Here is a 27257-nt window from a genome sequence, read left to right on the forward strand (position 1 = left end):
CCAGGGCCTGATGGATTCACAAGTGAATTCTATCAAACATTTAAGGAAAAATTGGTTCCAATTCTAGATAAACTCTTTCGAAAATAGGGGAAGACAGAATTCTACCTAACTCTTTTTATGAAACCAATATGATGCTGATACCTTGCCAGGGGCCAAGAAGCCCCCATAAAAAGAGCAAATAAATTCCAGACATACCAGGAGCCAAGAAGCCCCCTGTCAGATAAGATAAAAGGAGCAAACAAAATTCCAGGCATACCAAGGGCCAAGATAAAGAAAAGAGGCCTCACCCTCCATTATCAAGAACAAACAGATCACAGACTATCCCTTCTCTCAGGCCAAGGCATACCAACTCCACCCCTAAGCTAATCCCCTTGTTCCTTCTCTACAATATAGGCATGTACCTTTCTCAAATAAACTCAGACCTTATCCACCATCCTTGGGTCTCACTCTCCTTATTCTCACCCATTCCATTTCAGGCTGGGTCCTCCTTGACACCCCACTTTTCTGCCCCGCGGGTCGGGGCACGTGGCACCCATCGTGCGGCTCGAGGCACGGACTCTTGCCAGGCAGACCCCGGAAAGAAGAATTGTCGTGACCCCCTCTGATTGCGACCCCCTCTGATCGCTCCGGAGAGCCCCACGAACAGGTAAGTGACGTCTGCCTCATTCTTTTCTCATGGGTTCCAAGCTGTCTAAAGAACAGGTCTTTATACGGGACCTTAAACTGGCACTTAAAGACAGGAGAGTTAAAGTAAAGAAAAAGGATCTTGTTAGATTCTTCCTTTTTATAGATGAAGTATGCCTGTGGTTTCTGGTAACAGGACCTGAGATCCACCCAGGCAAATGGCAGAAAGTAGGAAGAGATCTTAATCAGAAATTGAAAATAGAAGGACCCGATGCCGTCCCTGTTTCAGCCCTTTCTTACTGGGGTCTTATAAGAGACATAGTGGAAAGTACCACCGGGGACCCCACAAAACAACAGCTTCTTTCAGTTGCGGAGTCCTGCCTTCGCCCTCTTTCGCGTACAGCCTCTATAAAGTCTTTGAAAGAGGAAGCGAAACCCCCTAAAACTCCAGCTAGATCTCCCTCAGCAGCTATTGAAATCCCCCCAAGCAAATCCCTCTATCCTCCTCTCCCTTCTGAGATAACACCAGCAGAGGAGCCCATAACCTGCCCAGTGTTTACAAGAAATAAGAATCTCCGGTCCAGTCCAGAAACGGACCCAGATTCAGAGCCTCCAGACCCAGGCGATGAGGCAGAACTTGAGGAAGAAGCTGCTAGATATAATAACCCAGACTGGCCCCTAGCCTCCGCTCCCTCTCCATACCTAACTGCCCCTGCCTTCCTGCCCCTGGGGCCTAATGCCCCCTTTACTCTCTCCACACTAGAAGCCATCTCCTGTGGGGGATATCTTCTCCCCTCCGAGTGGCTCAGGGTCGTCCAGGCAGTACTTACACGAGGACAGTTCCTCACCTGGAAGGCTGATTTTTTTGATCGTTGTCAAACCATTGCTTCAACTACCTATAAAACTTCTAAGGGAGCTTATGAAAAACCCTCAAGGACAGGGCATTGTAGAAAGAGCCCACCAAACGCTCAAAAACATGATTACTAAATTACAGAAAGGGTCAGAGACACTCTACCCCAAGATTAAGAATGCTAAAACTATTCTTAACCATGCCCTCTTTGTCCTCAATTTCCTCTCCCTTGATGCTAATGCCAAATCTGCAGCAGATCTCCTTTGGCATCCCACTACTGAACACAATTATGCACAGGCTATGTGGAGAGATCCCATCTCCAACAAATGGCAAGGACCTGACCCAGTCCTTATCTGGGGTAAAGGACGTGCCTGTATTTATGATACATCAGCTCAAAATGCTAGATGGCTACCCGAGCGTCTAGTAAAATCACATAATCCACCCAAGGAACCCCCTGAGGATTCCCCCTCTGTGCTCTCTTGTAGATAAAAGATCCAGCATGAAGGCACTCGTCCTGTGCCTGCTCCTTCCGCTGTCCTGCTCATACCAACTACTTAACTACACTTGGGTCAGTCGAAGATGCTCAAGGATTCTGCATCTGGAGTACCTCGAAAGTTGACTCCACGACACCCTGGCTTCCCCTGTACCCAGATCTTTGTCGATTATCCGAATGGAACAGTGGATGGGACGCAGTATGGGGGTCCGATGATCGTATGACAGGCTGTGGCTCTCAAGATAGAAAAGAGAGGCTTGGGACCCTCTCTTTTTATGTTTGCCCAGGATACCATCGCTCATCAGCCCCACAATGCGGTAGAACGGGGGACTTCTATTGTAAAAATGGGATTGTGAGACAGGAACTGGGTACTGGATCACCTCATTAATGCCTCTGTACAAGCTTTGACCCAGATACAGAATTCTTCATTGGAAGAATGCTGGATCTGCTATTCCTCTTCCCCTCCCTTCTATGAAGGTATTGCTCAATTCAGGAACATCACACACTCCAACAGAACAGATGACCTCAGATGGGGCACTGGGGAATCCCAAGGCCTCACTCTTGCAAAAATCTCCGGTCAGGGAAATTGTCTCCTTGGCCCGCAAATGCTCCCCCCTCTTCAGCTAGACACAGTATGTAACCAGAGTACCCTTATTAATACTTCCTATAGATATGCTGTAGCCCCTCCTAATACCTATCTTGCCTGCTCATCAGGACTAACCACCTTTGTGTACACCAAACAATTCCTTGAGAAAAAGGACTATTGTGTCCTTGTCTCCCTTTTTTCCTCACCTAACTGTCCACTACCCGGAGGAATTCCTCCAATTTTGGGAACATGGAAGGGGTACCCTTATCAGAGACAAAAGAGAACCCCTGACAGCAGTTACACTCGCAGTCCTGATTGGACTTGGGTTTGTTGGCTCTGGTACAGGTATTGACTCCTTAGTCTCCTCCAATGCACAGTACACCCAGCTTAGCTCTGCTATTGATAAGGATCTCTCAGAACTTCAAGCAGGGTTAGAACACCTAAAAGATTCTGTTGCCTCTCTAGCTGAAGTAGCATTACAAAATAGATGTGGTCTTGATTTGTTATTTTTACAACAGGGGGGACTCTGAGCGGCACTAAAGGAAGAATGCTGTTTTTTTAAGGATAAACTTGGCCTGGTAGAAGACAGTCTGCAAAGGGTTAAGGATAGCCTGGAAAAAAGAAAAAGGGAGAGAGAGAAAGGTGAGGCATGGTATAAAAATTGGTTTTCCACATCCCCCTGGCTCTCCACTCTGCTCCCAAGCCTTCTAGGCCCGTTAATTGGCTTCCTAATTCTAATTTCTTTTGGACCATGGGCCTTCAGGAGACTGACCAACTTTATCAAATCCCAAATTGACTCAGCCCTTGGAAAACCAGTTTCGGTCTTATATCACCAATTGAAAAGCCAAGGGTCCTGTGAGGACCTCCAAATGGAACCCTTGAGGTTTGCTGCTCTTATACCTCGCCCATCTTGGTATGCGTGCATCTGCTCAAGGAAAGGCACCCCCTAAGGGCTGCAGTGATACCCAATGACGGGATTTAGTGCGACTCCATGACTTGGGAACATCAGATCCTACAGGAGATAACAAGGACCTCGCTAAGGTCCCCTCCTGGTCACGGATACCAAGCATGAAAATCAAGTTGCACAGCCTAAGACAGGGATCCTGCCCATAAATTTAATACAAAAAAGGGGGACATGCCAGGGGCCAAGAAGCCCCCATAAAAAGAGCAAATAAATTCCAGACATACCAGGAGCCAAGAAGCCCCCTGTCAGATAAGATAAAAGGAGCAAACAAAATTCCAGGCATACCAAGGGCCAAGATAAAGAAAAGAGGCCTCACCCTCCATTATCAAGAACAAACAGATCACAGACTATCCCTTCTCTCAGGCCAAGGCATGCCAACTCCACCCCTAAACTAATCCCCTTGTTCCTTCTCTACAATATAAGCATGTACCTTTCTCAAATAAACTCAGACCTTATCCACCATCCTTGGGTCTCACTCTCCTTATTCTCACCCATTCCATTTCAGGCTGGGTCCTCCTCGACACCCCACTTTTCTGCCCTGCGGGTCGGGGCAATACCTAAACCAGGAAGAGTTAAAACAGAGAAAGAAAATTTTAGACCTAGCTCCCTGATGAATTACACATTATCACTAGGATGATATATTTTGATCAAGTAGGATTCATACCAGGAATGCAGGGCTGGTTCAGTATTAGGAAAACTGTTAATATAATCAATTATATCAGCAACAAACCTATCAGAAATTATATGGTCATATCAATAGATGCTGAAAAAGCTTTTGACAAAATACAGCACCCATTCCTACTAAAAACAATAGTGTAGGAATAAATGGAATGTTCCTTAGAATAATAAGCAGTATTTATCTGAAATCATCAACAAGCATTATGTTCAATGGGGAGAGGCTAGAGGCATTCCCAATAAGATCAGGGTTGAAATAAGGATGCCCATTATCACAGCTACTATTCAATATTATATTAGAAACGTTAGCTTCAGCAATTAGAGAAGAAAAAGAAATTGAAGGAATTAGAATTGGGAAGGAAGAGACAAATCACTCTGATGGTATAGCTAAAGAATACCAAGAAATCATCCAAAAAACTACTGGAAACAATTAGCAATTTTAGCAAAGTTGCAGGATATAAAATAAACTCTAATAAATCTTCAACTCTTCTATATATGACTAGCATGATACAGCAGGAAGAGCTAGGAAGAGAAATCCCATTCAAAGTAACCTCAGACAATATAAAATACCTGGAAATCTATTTTCCAAGACAGACTCAGAAACTTTTTTTAAAAACAATTATAAAACACTTCTCATACAAATTAAATCAGATTTAAATACCTGGGCAAACATCAACTACTCATGGATAGGTTGAGCTGATATAATAAAAATGACAGTTCTACCAAAACTAAACTACCTGTTTAGTGCCCTACCAATCAAAATTCCCAAAAGTTACCTTATTAAGTTAGAAAAAGTTGTAAGTAAATTCATATGGAGAAATCAAAAGTCAAGAATTTCCAGGAATTTAATGAAAAAAGTGAAAAAGGAGGTGACTTAGCCCTACCTGATACAAAATTATATTATAAAGCATCTGTCATCAAAACAGTCTTGTATTGGCTAAGAAATAGAGTGGTAGACCAGTGGAATAGACTAGGTGCAATAGCAGGAACCGATTATAGTAATCTGCTGTTTGATAAACCTAAAGAGTCCAGCTATTGGGATAAAAACTCCTTATTTGATAAAACTGGAAAATTGGAAGTTAGTATGGAAGAAATTTAGATTAGACCAACACCTCACACCCTATACCAAGATAAGATCCAAATGGTTACAGGATTTAGACATTACAAAACAACACTATAGCAAATTAGAAGATCAAAGACTAGTTTATCTGTCAGATCTATGGAAAGGGAAGCAATTTATGCCTAAGGAAGAGAGGGAGAACATCACTAAAAGCAAACTAGATGATTTTGATTACATTAAATTAAAAGGCTTTTGCACAGACAAAACCACTGTAACCAAGATCAAAAGAAATGTAGTAAACTGAGAAATAATCTTTACAATCTGACAAAAGACTCATTTCTTAAATATACAGAGAACTGCGTCATAATTAAAAAAGTCATTCCCCAATTGACAAATGGTCAAATGATATGCAAAGGCAATTTACAGATGAGGACATCAAAGCAATCCATAGTCATATGAAAAATTGCTCTAAAGCATTACTTATTAGAGAAATGAAAATTAAACCTTCTCTGAGGTACCACCTCACACCTCTCAGACTGCCCAATATGACCAGAAAGGACAATGATCATTGTTGGAAGGGTTGTGGGAAATCTGGGACACTATTACATTGTTGGTGGGGCTGTGAACTCATCCAACCTTTCTGGAGAGAAATTTGGAACTATGCCCAAAGGGCAACAAAATGGCATACCCTTTGACCCAGCAATACCACTACTCAGTCTGGACCTTGAAGAGATGATGAAAAGGGGCAAAAACATCACTTGTGCAAAAATTTTCATAGCAGTCCTGTTTGTGGTGGCAAAGAATTGGAAATTAGTAAATGTCCTTCAACTGGGGAATGGCTTAGCAAACTGTGGTATATGTACATCATGGAATACTATTTTTCTATTAGAAACCAGGAGGGTTGGGAATTCAGGGAAGCATGGAGGGATTTGCATGAACTGATGCTGAGTGAGATGAGCAGAACCAGAAAAACACTGTATACCCTAACAGCAACATGGGGGCGATGATCAACCTTGACTGACTTGCTCATTCCATCAGTGCAACAGTCAGGGACAATTTGGGGCTCTCTGAAATGAAGAATACCATCTATATCCAGAGAAACAACTATGGAGTTTGAACAACCAAGAACTATCACCTTAAATTTAGGAAAAAAATGATATCTTATTGTCTGATCTTGCTATCACGTATACTTTATGTTTCTTCCTTAAGGATATGATTTCTCTCTCATCATACTAAATTTGGATCAGTGTATAACATGGAAACAATGTAAAGCCTGGCAAATTGTATTCTGTGGGGGGTTGGGGAGGGAACTAAGATTAGGGGGAAAAATTGTAAAACTCAAAATAAATAAAATCTTTAATAAAAATAAGAATAAAAACAAAATAAAAAACACAAAATACAAGAACAATATAGCTAATTACATGAATAGTTGAAAATAGAGTCCATAAATTAAGATATAGAAAATGGTTTCAACTATTTTTTCCTGCTCTCCATCTCAATTCTAGGCTCTCATGCTTGTTTCCTGGTGCACATAACTGACAAGTATAGGAAACATCTATGTAAAATGGGCAGGATTATTGGAATTCGGTTCTCAAAATGCTAAGAACAAAGAGAAGGCCATTCATTGGTAGAAATTTTCTAGACTACATTCTTAGAAAATTGTGTATCTTTACATTAGAGTGTGGTGGTTTCACTGGGGTCTATGGTCAGATGGGAGACTAGAAAAAGACCTCATTTAATAGTAAGGCCATGATGTTGCTATACCCAGAGCTGATGACATCAAAGTCAAGGCAAGAGGTTTTAGACATTCTCTTAAACATCTCTAAATTTATTGGAAATAAATTCAAAGGGGTAAATGGCCCTGTACATTTTCTAATTATTAGCATGCTTGTTGTGAGATGGGGGAGATCTTTTAATTATCTGTGTGATTCCTGCACGATGTGTATCTCTGCTTCCATATGTTCATTTGTGATGGGTATTTAAACCTCTATACTCAGGGATAAACACTGGTCAGATAATGAGGAAAGAACCAATGCATCCAGATGTGAAACAGAAAATGGTGAGTAAAAGAGGTTGAGTTCAGTTCAGAAAAAAAAAATTCCTGCTATTCAGAGAGTAAGGGAAGTAGGGCTATTCTACCTGGTCTAGCTAATGTTCACTATTTTCTCAGGTGGTCAGGAGAGCTCATGGAGTTCAGGCTTAAAGTGAGGATAGAATTAAAATAGAGATAGAAAAAAATTGCTGATTTACTGAATTATCAGGAAGAACAGGAGCTTGGGTTACTAGACAAAAAGATACAGAACCAAAGATTTCTAAGTAAAATTTATTTCCTCAGCTGGACTCTATATCTGCTCTATATATCTATATTTTCTGATCTCTAAATAGTTTGCACTCTGGCAAGTCTTCATACCTGTGGTAAAGGTATTGGGCTTTTTTTGTTTGACTTTTTTAAGTATTGCATTCAAGACAACTGATGAGAGTATGTTATGGTTGGTGACTTACTATACAATGAAGGTGATATCCCTGAAGCCCTTGCCCCAAGTAACCTTATGAAATGTACAATTCTGAAACAGAAAACTGTCTCACCATGTTCCTGCCTTGGCTACTCATTGGTAACTTCTCATTCCGAGCACCCAGAGGAATACAGAGGGGGATTTCTTCTCTAAAAGCAATTCTCCCTGGGATCCTTAGTCTTTCCTTTTCCCCCTTCCAGCTCTAAAAATCCATGTCCTATTTTACTTAACTCTTTTGAGGGAAATATACTCTCAGAGAATGTTTTTTGGGTAACTAACTGTCTAGTGTCAAAACAAAAACATATCCAATGAGTGCCGGCATTCCCTAGCCTCTTAGCACCCAATAGAACATAAAGCCATTTAAAGTGTGGGTTCATAGTGACAGGGATTCATCTGAGACAAATACACATTAAATTTTAGATGCATTTTACATACAAGGTATAATGTTATTCAGTTAGCTTGGCAATGTTCAAGAATTAATTTCTTTGTTTTACTCCCCATCTTCCTGAAATTTACTAATTCATTTTCCCTAAATTTGCTCAGCTTAATTCACCCTACCTTTCCCTAGGATCAAGGATAAGGCCAATGTTTATATTATATATATATATATATATTTATAGTCATTGAACTGTGGGGAAGACTCCTTGTTTTCTACTTAGGTCTCAGGTCCATTCCACAGATTCAGATTGAAATTGCTCTCTTCCCAGCCACCTATAAAATGACTTGTAAGTGATTTCTGAACTTCATGCAAAGAAGTTCCCTGAGATAATTTTCATCCTGCTTTGGGGACACAAAACCCTGTTCTGCTTCCTCATAGAGATGGAGATGAAAGAAATGCAAACTAATCTAGTTGCATCATTTTACAGAGAAGAAAACTGAAGCCCAGAACAGTATAGTAATTTCTTCAAAATCACACAACTAATGAGGGGGAAGAACAAAGATTTTAATCCAGATGATGACTCCAAATCCAGTGCTCTTTCCTCTTCATCACATCATACTCAATTTTGCTTCCACAAATTTCTATTCTTTCTTTCTCTGAAAGTCCTAAGTTTCTTTATAACCCTTTCCCATTCCCTGACTCTCTAACCCCCCAGCCTCAGATAGTCCATTTCTACTAGGTACACTCTTTAAACACATACTGCTCTGACAATCCCATTATTGTTCATTCCCTGGCAACAATTTCAAGTCTAACCTTTGACTCATGTCAGCTTGTTGTTATTGTTGTTGTGGAGGCATTTAGTCATGTTCAATTCTTCATTGCTCCCCACAATTAAGTAGGAATCCAGTGGGAATCTATCAGGAACTACAGCTGACAGACTTCATATCACTACAATGAAAGGAAGCGCATCTGGTCTGGAGACTGGAATATTGCCACAGTCAGGAAGTTATGGCTCAAGTGCAGACCAGAAACATGATCGATATGCCAGGATCCTGGTTGTATAGCTGAAAAGCCAAGGTTAAAATCAAGATCAGAACTAAGAATTGATGAACTGGTGCTATTATTTTTATTATTATTATTCTGCAAATCTCCATTTTAAATAATTTTTCCTATTATTCTTACTACCACAACATGGAAATTAAAACATTAAAAATTAGTAAGTATAATTGAAATCAATTTTCAGTTGAAATTGTCTTAATATGATAGTTGTTCCCATGGATAGGATTACACTTAGAGGACTTTTAGGAATGAACTCAGTCCTTGTGATGTAAGCTGAACCTTTTAAACTTTTCTGGCATGAGGGAATGGAGAAGCAGTAATTTCTAGTCATTTTGCCAACTGGCATTGTACACACTTGTCTGCCTTACTCATGGGAGACACTGTGTAGGCCTATTTATGCCTTCAGGATCTGTACAGAAATTACAAGGACAAAGAAAAGCAAGTAGATAAGGCTGCTAGGTGAGGTCACCTGACCACAATCAAGTGAATTGAGTAAATTCCCATGATCCCAAGCCGTGCACTAAAATGGTCAAGGGCATCAGGTACCTCTCCATTGGTGAAATGCAAAAGAGTATGTCAGTCAGACTATGTGCTATAAGATATCATGTGACTGCATTATAGAGATACTAAAGGTATCCTGAGCACTACCCACAAAAGGTTGCTTTTTTTTAATTGTCTAAACAAATAATATCATAGAAAAAATATATAGAAAAAATGCAATTGGGAGTAAAACTTCTATTTACTCAACTATATATCTGATACAAACTCTACAATAGAACTTATATCCTAGAAAACAGAAATTGTCTCACATTTGTCTTTGTACTCTGGGTGTCTTGTACAGTGCTTTGAACACAGTAGACCTGCTTAAGATGTTTAGTGAGCTGAATATATAATTCACAATCTTGTATCAGTAAAACCAGAAGATCTAGCCTCTAAAGTTCTACTAAATGCACATCAGTCTTGATCTGAGGTACTACCATACAGGAAAAGATCATAAACTATTTGTAGTGATAGGATGAAGGTTAGTGAGGAGTGGGAGTGGGGAACAATTCCTCTCTTCTCTTACATCAAAGTGTTTCCAATTGTCATGTAATGTGATTCTGGATTTTGTAATGTGAACTACCATCCCCCATCAACTCCATAGCTATGGGGTGGTTAAAAAAACCTCTTCTCCCAATTAAAAAGACATTAAAGGCATATCTAATTCCTTGGGTCTAATGGTTAACCAAAAAACATTAAGGAGGTAAATGGTATTCCAGTTTGGGGGAATGGGGTGGGGAGAATAGAGTGTGGAATATAGCAACAGTAAACTATAACTCCATAGAGAACAAAGAAACACTTCCTTGAATTTCAGCTAAGAGTTTCTCTGGTATCCTATCTCATTCATTTCTCTTTGTACTGAATGAAGATTTCCATGCCTGAGGCACATTGATTACAGAAAAATGGTGAGCTTTATTCAGATATTTGACTAAGGAAAGAAAACATAATATATAATTATCTCAGTTCAGTGATCTCTTTAGTGTTCTGGTGAAACCTCTAAGCTGAAACATTTGCTAAAATAGCCTAGATAGTTTTTATCTATCTCTTCTTTCTATCCAAAACATTTCCTTTCTCCATTCTCCACCCCACACCATGCATATCCATAGAGCAGTCTTGCCGACTCAGTGAACAAACAAGCATCTTGAACAGCCTTACAAAAGACATGTTTTTCTTCTCTGTTCCTGAGTTTGCTGAACTTAGAAATCCTAACAATAATTTGACCTAATAGAGTGCCTCTACATCAGAGCTTTCTTTTCCCAACACAGCCTTTCTCTTTTCCTTTTCTCTTCCACAATTCTAATTTGTCCTGTTCCCAGCTAAAGGGATTTGTCTCAGTTTATAATCCCAAAGTAAGTATTTCTTGCTTATCCCTTCAGGCTCTTATTCTATAGAGAATTTAAATTACATTTTGGTCTGCTTCTAGATTAAACTCTTTCCTCTCCTTTCTCACTTTATTTTATGAAAACATAGCAAGTTTTAATGTCTTCAGTTTTATAAATAGAGAAATTAGTCTTCCAAGAAAGGAAAATGATCCAGCTCAATATCATGAGATTTGAAGAATGAACCCAAAATTTTATCCTATACTTGATCTATTCACCATTCCTTGCATCTCAAGACATTTCTCATGGAGTGATAACAGAAAAGAATCTTAGCTAATAGTTTCCCTTCTTTGGGACCTGTCAAGAATAGACCAACTACATAAGTCCGTTCAATGGGAAATTGGATTTAATAGCATCGAGAAGTTGAAGGAATAAGATGAGCTATGTCACAAGATCAAAGATTTTTCTCTTACTTTATATTGTCAAGCAATTATGAGTTGCTTATCTCGTCAATATCTCATAGTATGGAGATAATATGTATCTTAATATCTGTTCTAGATTATACTTTGCCCCTACAGTTTGGGGGGACATGTTCAAGGCCTCAAAAATAAAATGCTACTGGAAGAGCTAGGGCTGCAATTAATAGTTTCTACTCAGTCCTAGGAATTCAGATTATCACAGGGTCCAAGTTGACTTTTCTATAATTCCAACTGAATCTGTCATGAAAAATCTGGACCTTGATTTTTATTTCCTCTATAGATTGAGATAAATGAAAAGTCCAAGAAACAGAGTCTGGATGTAATTAATAATCAATTCATTAATTAAGCTAGCTAATAATCAATAAATTGATGATTGGTAGCTTCTCTTGGGGACCAAAGACAAAATCAAAGACAAAATACCTTTGGGAAAGTACCCCAACAAGTGAAAATCAACTAACTGATGAACAATTAACAAGGGGATGGATATATAAATCTTCAGCTCTTCCTGCTGAGAACATGACATATTCATGAGACTCACCTGCCTCCAGCAATATGGACAAAAATCAATCTCTATCCAAATCACTCTGGTTGGTTTTCTCCTCCAGACTGCAATGTAGGGGTGCAAGGTTGTGGGTTCAATGCTTTAGAGTTGCAATGCCCCTAGATTAGATTCTGTTTTTCACCATAAACAAAAGTAAGGTTCCTTAGTTGTGCGATCTTGTCCAGAATTATGGAGCATGTACCCTGATATGTATCAACCTTGTCCTTCAGAGACTGGCTGATTAGTCTACAGAGATTGATTCCTGAATGAGGAAATGGAAAGGAAAAAATCTCAATCCTAATATAACAGTCAGTTATTAATATAATAAAGTATAATTATACTAAATAATATTAATTGTAATAAATATAATTACTTCTCTCATACTTTTGCTATTTTCAGTATATAACAGTAATGCAACAAATTTCCTCCCTTCTGTAGCAAAACTAACTGTCTGGGAAGAGCACACACACCAGCCTGGCCTTGTTAGTTTATAGATTGTTACAGGGTTACTGGAACTGAGTCAGGGAGACATTAATTAACTGGGCATTTGACAATTCCACTTGAACGTTTCTCTGGATCTGTGACCTCCTAGGCATGAATACTCTATCAGGATACTGTCTGATTTATAAATGTGTTCTCATCCTGTATGATCCTTGCCCAAATATAACCTAAATCCTACACAAAGGATTTCTCTACCCATTCACTGAGTAGTTAGCTTCTTTTTTGAAAATAGCAACCCTAATGTGTCTTAATAAGCCATAGTCATTTTTTTTACTAATTTAATATTTAAGGGTATATTTAAGCAATTGATGGAAGGAAACTGTTAAACAAATCCATATGTATAATTTATACAAGAAGAAAAGGAAAAGAATAGATATAGTGAAGTCAAGAGCAGTAGAAAGGAAAAGAAGCAGAAAATTGAAGAGGATGAAAAATTCCTGGTAAAATACTTGGTGCTAGAGGAAAGTGTTCCATTTCTCTAATTTCATCCTTCTCCAGGGGCTACTTTCCAAGAAGCATGTTTCTCCTGCCCCTTCCCTTACAGAAGAGAAGGATTTTTGATTAACTTCAGTGGTGGTCTTTTGGAAGATCCTCCATTAGATCATTAAATTTCTTGTCCCTTTGGGCAAAGACATCTGTATGATTAAATGGGAAAGGCTCAGATTACTCCAACAATATTCATTTGTGTTGCTCCCATTCCTGCCATGTTGCCTTTTGAGCTGGTGTGCTTCTGACATCAGCTCTAGAAGAGGTGGATATCTTTAATAGGAGCCCCGAGAATTGAAAAGCCACCCACCTCATGCCAGAATACATCACTTGTAACCTATAACATTTGAGAGAAATCATGATAGACTAGAACAGAAGTCAGTGACTATGAATGCCTATCTAGCATCCCTTTGTTTCTGTGAAAGAAATGTAGCCAATAATTTTTCCCCTTAGAGCCTCTTTATATATAGTTTCTTTATATATAATAGGATAAGATTGGACTAATTAGATTATTTTTAAAATTCCATCCAACTCTAAGTTTCTATAATTCTGTCATTTCAAGTTATTAAGGTATCATTTTGCTCTTGAGTCACCTATTTTTAGGTTAAGGATTCATTCCAATTATTAGGTCTAAAAAAGCAGGCAGAACATTTGGATTCCTCATTTAAAAAGTAAGTTTCTTTCCAACTGTTGGTGTTTTGTTTTGTTTTGTTGCCCAGACTTGTGATTTCATTGGTGCAATCTCAACACCAAGTGAGAAAATTCCATCAAAGCAGACTGGCAGTAGTTCTGTAATTTATAGCCATAGAGAGTTACCTGGTAACAATGAGAAGCTAAGTCATCCACTCAGTGTCTTAAGACTATCATGTCAGAAGTGATCTGCTTCTAGTCCATTCTAACTCTGAGAGGTTCCTTTATCCACTACACACCATGGCTTCTCTTCCACCCATATTCCACCAAAATAATTAAGTTAGCTAAACAGATGTCAAAATGTTTTAACTAACGGCCAGAGCACTAAGGACCATCAACATTTTAAAAATTAATTGAAGTAAGGATTCTGTGCATATCAAATGTGTACCTTGAAAAGTGAGACTTAAGACCAAGGGTCTTAATGACAATAAATATTTTTTTTTATTTTGAAGACACTGATTCATATTTTCTATCAAAGTCAGAAAAAAATTTAAGACACAAACACAACTGATTTAAAAATTAATAAATGATTGAGCAATAATAATAATAACAAATAGCCAACTTTTTATAGCATTTACCATGCCCCAGGAATCATGCTAAATTCTTTAGAACTGTTGTCTCACTTGATGTTCACAACAGCACTGAAAAAAGAGCTATGATTATTATCCACATTTTATAGATGTGGAGGCTAAGGAAAATAGCAGTTAAGTGACTATCCTAGGTTACACAGCTAGTAACTTTCTGAAACTGGCTTTTAACTCAGGTTTTCCTGACTAGATTCTGGGGAAACAAATAGAAAAGTGAGATAACACATACAGTATACTTCAGTAACAAAATGTCATCTGGTTGATAGAAATCAAACAGACATTATCTCAGAAAGCAACATGGTATAGTAGAAAGAATGCTGATCAGAAACCAGAAAACTTTTGATTTGCTAGATTTTCAATGTTGAACAAATGACTTATTCTATCTGATACTCAGTTTCCTTATTTGTCTAATGACAGGATTGAACCACATCATCTCAAAGATCCTAACTTTAAGTCCATGATCCTATGAAGTTTGAGACAACAAATAATGGTTGACTTATGTGTGACCATATGAGCTGTGTCTTCTCTTGTATCTTCTCCCAGATGACCAGTACTATACCCAGAGTAAATGTATAACCCGTTTAATGAACTTAATTATTAATTTAAAATTTATCAAGTCTTATAGATATTAAAGTAGCTAATATACACAAATAAGTTTAAGTAATACTCCTGAATTTAAATCAATTTTATTGAAGAGTAAAATGAGGAAATGGCATAACTTACTCAAAATTATATAATTTTTGGATTTAAGATTTAAGAACAATAGTATTGGCTTATAATTTTTAGTGACACTTCCCTTTGATCCTGTTGAAATTTTTTTAAAATAACTTCTTAATCCCTATGCTGATAAAATGAGTGAATAGAGAGGGAAAGATGCTGGCAAAGGGAAAGTGGCAAATAATTCATCTTAGTTGTAAGCCCTCTCTTTAACAGAGTCCCTCATGATCCAATAACCTCTCTTTCCTTATCCCCTAACCCCCAACAAGGATATTGTATTTTCTTTCCTGATGCAATTTTGAGGAATCTGTGAGATTATCAATGTAGGTCTTTTCTTTAACAGGAAAAATTCCATCCCATATATAATTTGTCATCTTTTGTGAATCTTATCCATGTTCTTCTATAAATCCTCCATAGAGGAATGACTTTCTTCTAAATATTTTGATATTATGTAGAAAGATATCAATGAAGAATTCAAGTTGTCTATTGATTACTCTCACTCTCCCTATAAGACCACCCACATTCTTTCCCAGCATTATATCTCTTTGATGAGATATTTTATATCAGAGGTGTCAAACACAGATTTGGGATCAGGACAGTACTTCAAGTGCTTTCCAAATCAGACTAAAATATAATTGGGAAATAGTTAACAAAATAAATTAAACTATAATGAAATATACATAAAGCTAAAACAATATGTGATTTTCTAAGTCAATGTGTGGTCTGCAAAATTCCTTCTATACAGTTTAAAAGACCCATTTCTGTTTGAGTTTGACATCACTGCTTTATATGATCTCCCCTGTCCAAGTCTTCATTGTTAATACTGCAATCTAACAAGTCCATCCTACATCTCTTAATACCCTTTAAATCATCTGAAGTTTTGATTTTTGGACCGTGTTATGTTATTCAGACTCAGTCATTCAATAAGTATTTTCTGAGTACCTACTATACTTAAGATAATATCAAATACTAAGGATGCAAAGAAAGGCCAAAGACAGTTCCTATTGTCAACAAGGAGCTCACAATCTAAGCAACTATTACAGTAGTAATAAGATATATACAGGATACACAAATAAGATATATACAGGATAAATTGAAAATAATCATTAAAAGGAAGGCACTAGTATTAAAAGGATCAGGAAAGACTTAGAATACAGGATTCACAGCCACACATTACTCCAAGAATGGGGGGGGGTGATTTTAAAACAGGGAAAAGTTTAGGGTCATTAAAAGCACTACAGAATTTTCCAAAATGTAATTTGGATCACTTTTCTATCCATTTGATGTCTCATCAACTTTATTAAGTTCCCAGTATGCTTTGGGCACTATGTTAGGCACTTGAAATTCAAAAACAAAATCATTCATTGCTAAGAGTATAAAATTTTACATAAGTACAAACACATATACAACCCCTCCCCCCCCAAAAAAAATTGGAGGGAGGTAAGGAAGGATCAGTGGAAGGGCACTGGCACTTGGGGGGATTAAATTAGATTACTTAAATTGAGTCTTGAAAGAAACCAGGAATTCTATGGGACAAAGGAAAGAAAAGAATGTATGCCTGTTAAAAGGTAAGAAAACAGGAAATAGAATGCTGTATACAAGTATTAATCCATTTGCATTAAAATGTGCAGGCAAGAGAGGGTTACAAGTAAGCAGATACAAGATATTAAAGAGTTTAAATGTCAGGCAGAGGATTTTGTGTTTTATCCAAATGATAGGTGGGAGCCACTAGAGTTTATTGAGCAGGAGAATGACATAATCTTATATGCTTTAGGAATATAAATTTGGCAGCTGCCTGAAGGAAAACACAATGGAATTTTGTATATTCTAAACCAGAGGTGTCAAACACACAACCCTGACTCAGATTAAAAAGTAATTTCTATATGATTTTAATATGTTGGTTAATTTCTTTTAAAATGGGAATATATAAAGGCGTGGTTTTTCTAATGCTATAAGTAATATGAACTTTCTGTACAGTTTAGTGACCCACATTTCTATTTGAGTTTGATACCACTGTTCTATATAATTCAGTCAACTGTGGGACTATAAAGTCATGTTCTTTTATTTTTGTCAAATCCTGTTCCTTTCTCACATCTTCATCAAAAATCCCCTCATTATATGCATAGATTATTTTCACAAAAATGTGGTAGAGGTAGAAAAAAAGAATGTCAATCAATAGTTGATAATTTTCTTGCTTGTTTTTTCAGTATATTCACTATCTTCCCTTCTTTCCAATATTGCAAGACACACTCAATCAAAACTCTCACTCATGTTGACTCCAGCATAGAACTTTCATTTGTAATCCTAATCTATTCCAGTTCTTCCCACCTATAATTTCCTCAGTGCCATTTTATTATTTCTCTCTGTATCACATCAGAAACCATAGTTTTAGAGTCCAAATATGGTGACTCCACTATCATCAATAGAAAAAAATGTATTATTATAGAAATATTTACAGATCTTTGCCATTTTTCTCCTATTGTCCATTTCCTAATTTCATGATTAAATGCTTTTGGTAATTTGCTTACTTAGATCTTTTGCCAATCTTTCTGTAAATTTATTTTGCCCTCTACTGCTTTCCATTGTTTATGCCTCAATAGCTTTCATAACTTTGCACCATCTTCCTCTGTAAGGTTTCTCATAAACAGAACTATTTAGACTTTAAACTAATGTTGAATGAAGACACCAAATGTCTACACTTAGAAAGGAAATCATTTAATTTTTAAGACAGTTTTAATCCCATTTTGATGAATGATTTCCTTCAGATAGAGTTCTTTAGTAAATCATTAATCTGTATCAATATCTGGTCTTTATTTTTAACATCAATGCTTTAAGTAGGTCAAGTTAGAGATTGCTCAGTTGTACAGTATTTATTTTTATTTTTTTTAATTTTTTTCCTTTTCTCTGATGTTCTTATTCTTTTTTCTGTTGTTTTGTTTTTGTTTTTAGGCTTTTTCAAGGCAATGGGGTCAAGTGGCTTGCCCAAGGCCACATAGCTTAAGTAATTATTAAGTGTCTGAGGCTGGATTTGAAGTCAGGTACTCCCGACTCCAGGGCTGGTGTTCTATCTACTGCACCACCTAGCCACTCCATATTTATTCTTTTTTTCTAATATGGTATTGATTTTAATCTTTTCTCTAATAAACCAAGTATCTGAATTATATAGATAGCCTAATTCAGAAATTACTGCCAAGTTGGTAATGAATCATTTCCTTTTTGTTAGGGTCAAATCAGCCTCATGTTTTGTGTTACTATTTTGATATTTTGATACCATGTCCATCACATCTTAAATACTCTCAAAGAAAATTTATATATATATATATATATATATATATATATATATATATATATATATATATATATATATCTGAGTCATAGTGCCCCATGTCCCCTCCAATTCTTCCCTATTCCCTCCATTACATTGAATTTAATGAGCATTAAAACATATTATTACTATATTTGAAGACTTACCAAATTCTTCATAGAATATTCCTACTTCCTCACTATTCACAGTAAATATTAGAGAATAAGTTCCAATAACTTCATGATTGTGTTTTTAAAAATTTCATCATGAGCTCTACAAAGTGATGTGATCAAATATCCTGTCTTAAAATGAAAGATTTAAAAAGAAATCTAGCCATACCTTTATATACCTCTTCAAATATATTACATTTTAATATATCAATGTTTTCAAAATAGCAACATTTTCTCAAATTCTAGTAGATGCATGGACAAAGGAATTATTGCCAATTCAATTGCTATCTATGACTATTTGTTACAGGGTAGATATATTTCACAAATCATTTTCTTTTCTGTTTTTCAGTTCTGTTACAAGCACTATAGGGATGTGATATGTAATATAAGACCCAAAATAATTTGAGAAGAATAAAAATATTTCAGAAGAATAATCATAATATTACAGAATAATAATAATACATAATTACAAATATTTAATATTTGGGATATGCTATGAATAAATGTTATTTTAATTACTTTTCTCTTGTCCAAACATGATATTAGCTCTGGTCTAATTTTACTTGTAGGTTCTCCTCTATAAGCCTCAAGGATTCTACCAGTAGGGGTTCTTTGAGAAGCAAGGTAAGGTATGAATCATAATATTATATAAACATAATAATACATAATATTACATAACATTAATGTGCCAGAAGAGACTCTAGAAATCATCTGTTCCCCTTTTTTCCTATTTTACACTTGTGAAACTAAAGCCCCAAGAAATGAAGCTAATATATAACAGTAAGTTAAACTGTTGTGAGAACAGAATTTGTTTGCTTTTTAATTTCCTATGGATTTATAAATTATTAGAGTTACTAGGATTCATAGAAATTATTTGGTCCAATTCTTCCATGCTACGTAAATAAATTGACACCTGAGAAGGTGAATTTCCACCCCTCCTTTCTTATATGTAAATATTAAGTCCTAGAAAGGGGACTGGAATCCATGTTTTCTGATACCTTGTCCAGTGTTCTTTCCACTAAACTATGAAGCTCCCCTTTTATATTAATTACAGACAATTGATTTCATCTATTAATTCTAAATAAATATATGCTAGAGGATACAATGGATAAAGCAAAGAGCTTAGAGCAAAGAAGACAAGTTCAAATCCAGCCTCAACTTACTAGTTGTATGACCCTGGGCAAATTATTTAACCACTATGCCTCAATTTCCTTATTTGTAAAATGAGGATAATAACATCACTTATCTTCCAGCATTGTTTTCAGGACAAAATGTGATAATATTTATAAAGTGCTTTACAAAACGTTAAGTATTATGTAAATGCTAGCTATTTCAATTAAAATTGTTATCTATTTTTGAGAGTTAAATTTACAATATTTCTATAATATAAAAAAACAAGTGATAGACTGCCTTAGATATATATTTTTCCCAAATTTTTCATTGGTCTATATAAAGTGTTATATAAATTTTTAATTCTATTTCCTCCTTTCCAAAGCTCTAAGAAAATCTAACCCATTATTCTTATTCTGATAAAACTAACATAGAACTCATTAGGAATTTTCTCTGTGAATGAATGAGACATGTCCTATGCATTCTAGATTTTGTCTTGGGATCTTCTTGCCGGGTTTGCTTCAGTTTTCTAGCTAAAGATTTACTAAAATTTACTAAAGATTTACTAAAATTTTGTTCTCCTTGGAGCTGACCAAATATTTTATTCTATTTTCTGAAATATGACCTCCCTCCAACTATCAGAGCTGCCCTACTTCCCTTTTAATGTATTAGAATTTGGGACTGTGATGGATAATTTGAAATGAAAAGGAAGAGAAGGGGGTGGTGAAAGAGGAGCAGAAAGAGATACAGGGCATGATTGATTTTTCACAATGCCTTTTATTCCCCACTCTCACTTTATACTCACCAAGTCTCATAAAAAAGTAACACATTTTTCAACATTCTTTGAAATGATCCCAGATAGTGAAGCACCACACAAAGGACATTCCTGTCTTGAGGACTTGATGTTATTAGTGATATTCATTAGACTTGGTCTTGTGGGAATTATCTACACTTTATACTTCAAACACAACTAAAACCCAAGCATTAGATGTATTTCTGTTGAACTTAATCCCAACCAAACAATTGTTACCTAGCACATTTATATTTTGATGTGTTTAACTTAACCTTCCTTTGATATCTTTAGCTTCTCCTGCAGGACTTGATTTGAAAGAGCAATAATGGAGACAAATTTGAAATCTTTTAAACTTCTAAAAATCAAATCTATTATTATTTTGTTACTGATATTAGTAACTGATTAGTTAGTAACTATATTAGTTATTGATATTAGTATTTTTATTTAATTCTATTATTCTATAAAATGGATTAAATGTTGTCTGCACACTCACACATGCACAAGGAGAAAAGTTTAAGTTCTGGCAGTCTTAAGGAGAAAATCCCCCTCCATTCAGCACTTTCTATTTATATCTACAAATAAAATCCTATTATATAGAATACTATTAAAACAAAGATTACTATGTTTACATATATATATGTGCATATATATATGTGCATATATATATATATATATGCTCCAAGCACATTTACAAGTGAGCAAGTATTTATCTAACACTTTTTATATGCCAAGATCTATGCTGAATTCCAATGACAAGACAAAAATGAAAATGTTCTTACTCTCTAAGAGCTTATAATTAAGAATAGCAACAATAGATTTGTGTATATTGTGTGTAATATACACATACTTGTTACAATATGCTTATTAAGCATACAAATAATTCCCCTGTATCCAGGACCTCCCCCATTCCTTTAAAGCTCTTTGGTGCTTTGTCTTTCCTCATTAGAATGTAAGCTCCTTAAGTACAGCCGTATGTGTGTGTGTGTGTGTGTGTTTCTTTTCTCCTTCCTTCCTAAATAGATAAAAATGTATAAAAATTTAATACAAAAAATACAAGGTACCTTGGGGGAAGAAGAACTTTGACAGCTAAGGGAAAAATCAAGAAATGTCTAGTGTATTGAATTAAGAATTTAAGGCAGAGGTTTAGAACCCTTTTGTTCTTCCAAGAGCCATATGAATATTTATCCATTATTCATGGGCTATAGTCAGGTTATACTCAAGCAACATTTAATTAATTCACCTGCAAAAATCTCCTAAATTTATTGAATTTCAAGTTCCACCTGTGATGCCTTTGCAGCACAAGACAAAATGGACAGAGATTTCCTGCTCCTAGTTTAAAGGAACTAGGGATTCCAAGAGGCAATGATGCATGGAGATGGAAGATGGTATGTCAATGTGTCATAGTCATTCAGGGAACCATCCATGGCAATGGTACAAAATTGATCTGTAAGTTCTCCAGCATAATCATTAGTACAACAAATAGCCCTTACTTTTGCCCAGTAAAATTGCTTCATAACTAATGAACCTGATGAAAAACCTTCTCAACAGTGAGAAAACCAAGAAATTGTTACTGTTTTATGCTTTTGTTAGGTACCTTTAAATTCCTTTCCCCCTTTCTCAACCCATTGCATCTTTCTTCATTGGTCTTCTTCAAGATCTAAGGATAAACAAACAAACCCCACAAATCCTATTCACCCTCTGCCAAGAAATACAAATCATCCACTTTACAAAACATCTTCCCCATGAACCATTCACAGAGAATAAATAGTACCATAGACAAGAAGTATACAGATGTTCATAGAAAGTAATGGAGTTGAAAATAACTTTAAGGTGGCTTATTTGTGCTTGATGTAGGCAAAACATTCCTAACTGTCCCAGAATTCAATGCACTGATTCTAGACCTAAATTTCTATTATTGGAGAACATTAAACAGAGACTCATGGATTGCTCGGCATTGTAAAAAAAAAAAAGCAATCCCTGCTTCAGGTCAGGGTTTAGACTAGATGACTTCTGAGATCACTTCCAAATTTGCAATTCTCCAAGAGAAAAGTAGGTGCACGATACTTCTGCTTTCTCTCAATTGTAATACCAAGAACTCCTTTTCCATCTGCTTTAGAGAAACTTGACACTTGCATTTCTTATATTCAAAAAGAGGAATGTATTTTCTATTTCTATATTCAGCATAACTAAATTCGACTCAATGAAAGAATTTAGTTATCATATTGCATTTTTGGAAATGGATTTTTTTTTTTTTTCTGCTTTGCAAAGTCCTCAGGAGGAGGAGGACAGGAGTTCAAATCTAGCTTCAGGCACTTGATTCCTACTAGCTGTGTGTTCTTGGGCAAGTCACTTAACCCTGGATACATCACATTCAGGGCCATCTTCAGTTGTCCTAATTCATATCTGGTCATTGGACCAAGATGGTTTTGAAGGAAAAAGTGAGACTCAAATCCAATTCATGTGCCTATCATGGCATCACCTCCCTGATGTTGTGGTCTTCTTCAAAAATTAAGGAAAATGTTGTTATTATAATCAAGTAAGGGAGATAAGATGGGGGCATGAATAAATTTGATGCAATTTAAGGTTTAATCATGCATACACATGGGTAAAGTGAAAACAGAGTTATGGAGAGAGTTGGGGAAGGAGAGGTCACTTCTAGTTGTGGGAGTTAAGTAAGGCTGCCTGGGAGAAATCATATCTGAGCTAATTCAGCCAGGAATGGGAAGGATTTCAGCTTCTCTCTTTTTAACATGGGATCATAAGCATAAAATAGCCAAAAAGTTTTATGAACATTACTAAAGCTTTTTATTTTCCTTCCTCCTAGAAGAATGAGGGAGAAAATTTAGAATACATCCATCTGTCTTCTGAGGGAAGCCTGCTGACCTTGTTGCTGTTGAGTCATTTTTCAGTTATGCCCTACTCTCTGTGAAGTATCTTCTTGGTGAAAATACTAGAATGATTTGCCATTTCCCTCTTCAATTCACTTTACAGATGAGTAAATTGAGGGAAACAAGGTTAAGTGTCTTGACCTGGGTTACACAGCTAGTGTCTGAAACCAGATTTGAATTCATGAAGATGAGTCTTCCTGACTCCAGACCAGAACTCTATCTACTGTGCCAACTAGCCCACCTTGCATGTAAGTAAATATAGTTGTATAGAGATGCATATAAAATGAGGGTGAGAAGGAAGAGAGGAGTTAGGCAAAAGAAAGGACATTAGAATAGTTGCAATTCAGTCACTATGTGTGGTTTCCTCTGGAAAGTTTCTGTGGAAGAGATGAGACTTGAACAGACTTTGGATGAAGATGAGGGACATGCCTGACAGACATGTTTTAGTATCCTCTGTACAGATTGACAACCATTTGGAAAATGCATGAAATTGCCATGCTCAGCCCAGTCAGATGAAAATAGTATTGAAGTTTAAATCAGGGCAAGAAGAAGTGGAGACAGTGGCAAAGAAAGTGACTATTTTAAGAGATTTGCCTTCCTTCTTGATGTGAACATGGGTATTTAAAGGTGTCTACAAGTTAAATATTTCTCAGGGCTTTGACTAGTTATGATGCAGATGAATCTTTATATAACTTATTTTTCTATCAGCAGTACTATTTATAAATCTTCCTATTCTATTTTTGTTTTTCTTTTCCAGTTAATCTGTCCTGAGTGTGCAGATTTGTTTACAGTCTGGAGAAAGGAAGAGACAGGAAAGTTTGAATTTCACCAGTTTCCTTCTTTAATAGGCAGCTGGTATGGACATAGAAATCAGTTAAACCACACACTGCACTCAAAATGCTCTGTTTCTCAGTTATCAGTTATTTTGGTTTTGGTTTTTGCAAATCAATGGGGTTAAGTGACTTGCCCAAGATTACACAACTAGTAAAAATTAAGTATCTGAGGTCAAATTTGAACTCAGATCCTCCTGACTCTAGGACCATTGCTGTATCCACTGTGCCACCTAGCTCCCCCTTCTCAGTTAAGTTTTGCTGTGAAAAAAGATAGAGTCTTCACTCATCCTAGTCATTTTTGGTGAAACTCAGCCTTCTCATAGAAGGGAAGAGCAATCTTGATCCAAGGAAATGACTTGCTTATATCATATTACCAACTGACCTACCATCTGGTGCTTCTTCTTTTCATGAATGGATAATCACCCTATCCTCAAAAATAATTAACAATGGAATAGGAGCAATGGGTGTGGGAATACTAGGGATGTATATAGAAACTGTGTCCTAATGGGGCACCCAAAATATAAGGTATATACAAACCTATTTATTATAACAAAGGATGCAATGGAACAAAGTTGTAGGTACTGGGAATCAAGGAAGGAGTGTCAGCTTTCCCACTTACCTATACCTTGGAATGAGGTGGAGGAGAGCCAGGAGGGAGGAAGTGGAGCCATTCATTACTCAAAACTTGCCCTTCATATTTTCCTTGCCCTTCCCTCTCCCTATAATCAGGAATCATTTATTCCTAAAAACAGGAATCATGGGATCAAAGGTCTTTCAGTAGGCTTTTGTATACTAGGATTTACATTTTTCTAGTCACAGAAGATACTACCAAACATACCTGGGGTGACATGATACAGTAGAGGAGAGAGTTGAGTTGACTTACAACCAGAGTTCATTTGTCCCTAAATTAAAATGTGTTCTTTCCAAGGTCCTCAGTATAATTGTAGCATGGTACTAGAGTGACAAATGTGACAAAATGTTAATCAGCTTCCATTCTACTTCTGTGTACAGCAGACTCCTGGAGAGCCAACTCCTCTGACCAGAGCTGGAACAAGAGAAGGAAAACCAGACCTTATTCCCAAGGCATAAAAAATTTAGAAAGTGTTGATAACACTTGCATTTATTCAGCAGCATATAAATAACTGATCTTGGCATCTACTTAATAAGAATAACTTGTTTAAAATAGAAAATTAGAAGTGATCAGTTCTTAACCTTCCTCCTCCCAGATGCCTCCTCTCAAGTCCAGACTTCAGATTGTTATATGTTATCTCCCTTCTGCTCCCTCTCTAACTTCCAAAAACAATTTCACAGTTTTTTGTAGTCTCAAATATATTAAAATCTCTGTTTAGCGATCCCAAACATGGGGCAATGTTTTAGAATCTTCCTCTTTACAGGATCTTATAAGTAGATCATATAAAAGAGATTTATGTCTCTAGTTCTTCCTATCTCTCAAGCTGAATTTACCTTAAAATCTTGATTTGAGGATATGTTTTATCTACTTATTTCAGGCATCAAATTTGCTAGTTATGGTTTTGCCTCTGATAGCAAGACATAATTTTAGGCTAAAACTTTGAGCAAATAACAGTAGAAAAGGAGATACTTGCTTCAGTTTTTAGAAGAGAATATGCATTACTGCCTTAGAGTTTGATAGAATATTAGGAATAAAATGTCATTCCCCAAATCTCAACTCTGAACCCTCACAATAAACTTATTACAAAGGTCTCTCTGAGACCAAATCCAACCAGGTGGCACAGTTCATATATGCTTCTGCAATTAAGCAATTACCACAACTTTTATCTTGATATGTGTTCCTAAAATGTAGGAATGAATTCCAGATGAATTTAATGCTAGTATAAGTCTTCTTCTGAACTTAAACAATTTTCTAACTTCAATGGTCAGTATTACATTCAATGATTGCTCATCTACCTTGGCACTATCTTTGCTATTTCTATTTAAGAATTGAGGCCAAGGTGGCAAACCAACACATTTATGACCCCACTAGAGAGAAACAAGATTATTATAGTGTTTTATTTTTTAAAAAAACACATTTTGATCATTAGGCCCATGAAGATTGAAATCTCTGCTTAATCCAGTGAAATTTCTAAAGTAACTTACTTTCCCTTAAAGAATTAAGAGTTTGCAGTGAAAAAAAATAATAAAGGTCTCCTTCTGTGATCTCCTCAAAGTAGCCAGTTCTCCCCAAACTTTAATTTATATCTTCATTTATTGTTTCCAGAAAAGAAGCTGTATAAACTATGGCCACCATACTTCTCCATGCCAGCCCACAAATGCTCTACAATGATGACTTCTCCCCATTTGTCCTCATGCCTCTGACCCTCAGATCTTAGACACTTTCTCAGACAATTTGTTCTGAGATCTTGGCAGACAATCTATGGCCATTGTCAGGACAAAGTGATAAATGAACTTGCTTGTCTGACATGATATTTATAAATCTCCACTAAATACCTCTGTCTGAGCTATAATGGTCTCCAGTCTATTTCATCCTCAAGAGTAATGTAAATAGTATTTGTGTATTTGTCTGGACTCTCAGAGGAACTGATGCCTGGCTAGCAGGTTGGTGCCTAGGTGAGGAAATCCTAGTCCAAGAGATGGATTCTTTTGGGTCTCCTTTCTTTTTCCCTCCTGCCCTCTGCAAACATTCTAGTCTGGCCCAGTGACTCATCTCTGACTAGAGTCTGTGTAAGATCTCCTTTCATCCTGGAAGACATTCAGACGGTGTACATTCATACAAATTATAGATACTTTACACATATGGTGGGGAGCAACTGGACATGTGAGGTTTCTAATCTGCAAAATACTCCCACAGTGTTGCAAGCTGTCTCCTGATGAAAATATAGCTGCTTGCTCATGGCTTGAGCATAACTTCACTGATCTGATGACTGCTGCCCTCAGGGGTTGGAGATGGGGCACTCCATTTCTCTTTTCAGTTTCTGGAAGAATCTCATTGCTAATCTAAAATGGAGAGAATAGCTACATTCCCCAAATCTTGAAAGTCTTATGCAAAATCCAGTCTTTCAAAAAAGCAATACCTAAAAGAGAAAAAAGAAGACAAGAATAAGAAACTAAACCTTTGAG

At 36.5% G+C, this 27257-nt stretch overlaps 1 long non-coding RNA gene across 2 annotated transcripts; it reads right to left on the bottom strand.

Annotated features, from left to right (window-relative positions):
• Window positions 1-3953: 3953 nt before the first annotated feature.
• Window positions 3954-27206, bottom strand: LOC141499347 (uncharacterized). 2 transcript variants are annotated; one of them, XR_012471711.1, is made up of 6 exons: window positions 26930-27206; window positions 25000-25206; window positions 24781-24903; window positions 12080-12344; window positions 8958-9208; window positions 3954-4074 (listed from the first exon to the last, which is right to left on the bottom strand). It is a non-coding gene; the product is annotated as an uncharacterized LOC141499347 (long non-coding RNA). The 2 variants fall into 2 exon arrangements; XR_012471710.1 differs by having other exon boundaries at window positions 25000-27206.
• Between the last annotated feature and the right edge of the window lie 51 nt (window positions 27207-27257).

This window comes from Macrotis lagotis, chromosome X (genome assembly GCF_037893015.1).
Source record: "Macrotis lagotis isolate mMagLag1 chromosome X, bilby.v1.9.chrom.fasta, whole genome shotgun sequence".
NCBI lineage: Eukaryota > Metazoa > Chordata > Mammalia > Peramelemorphia > Peramelidae > Macrotis > Macrotis lagotis.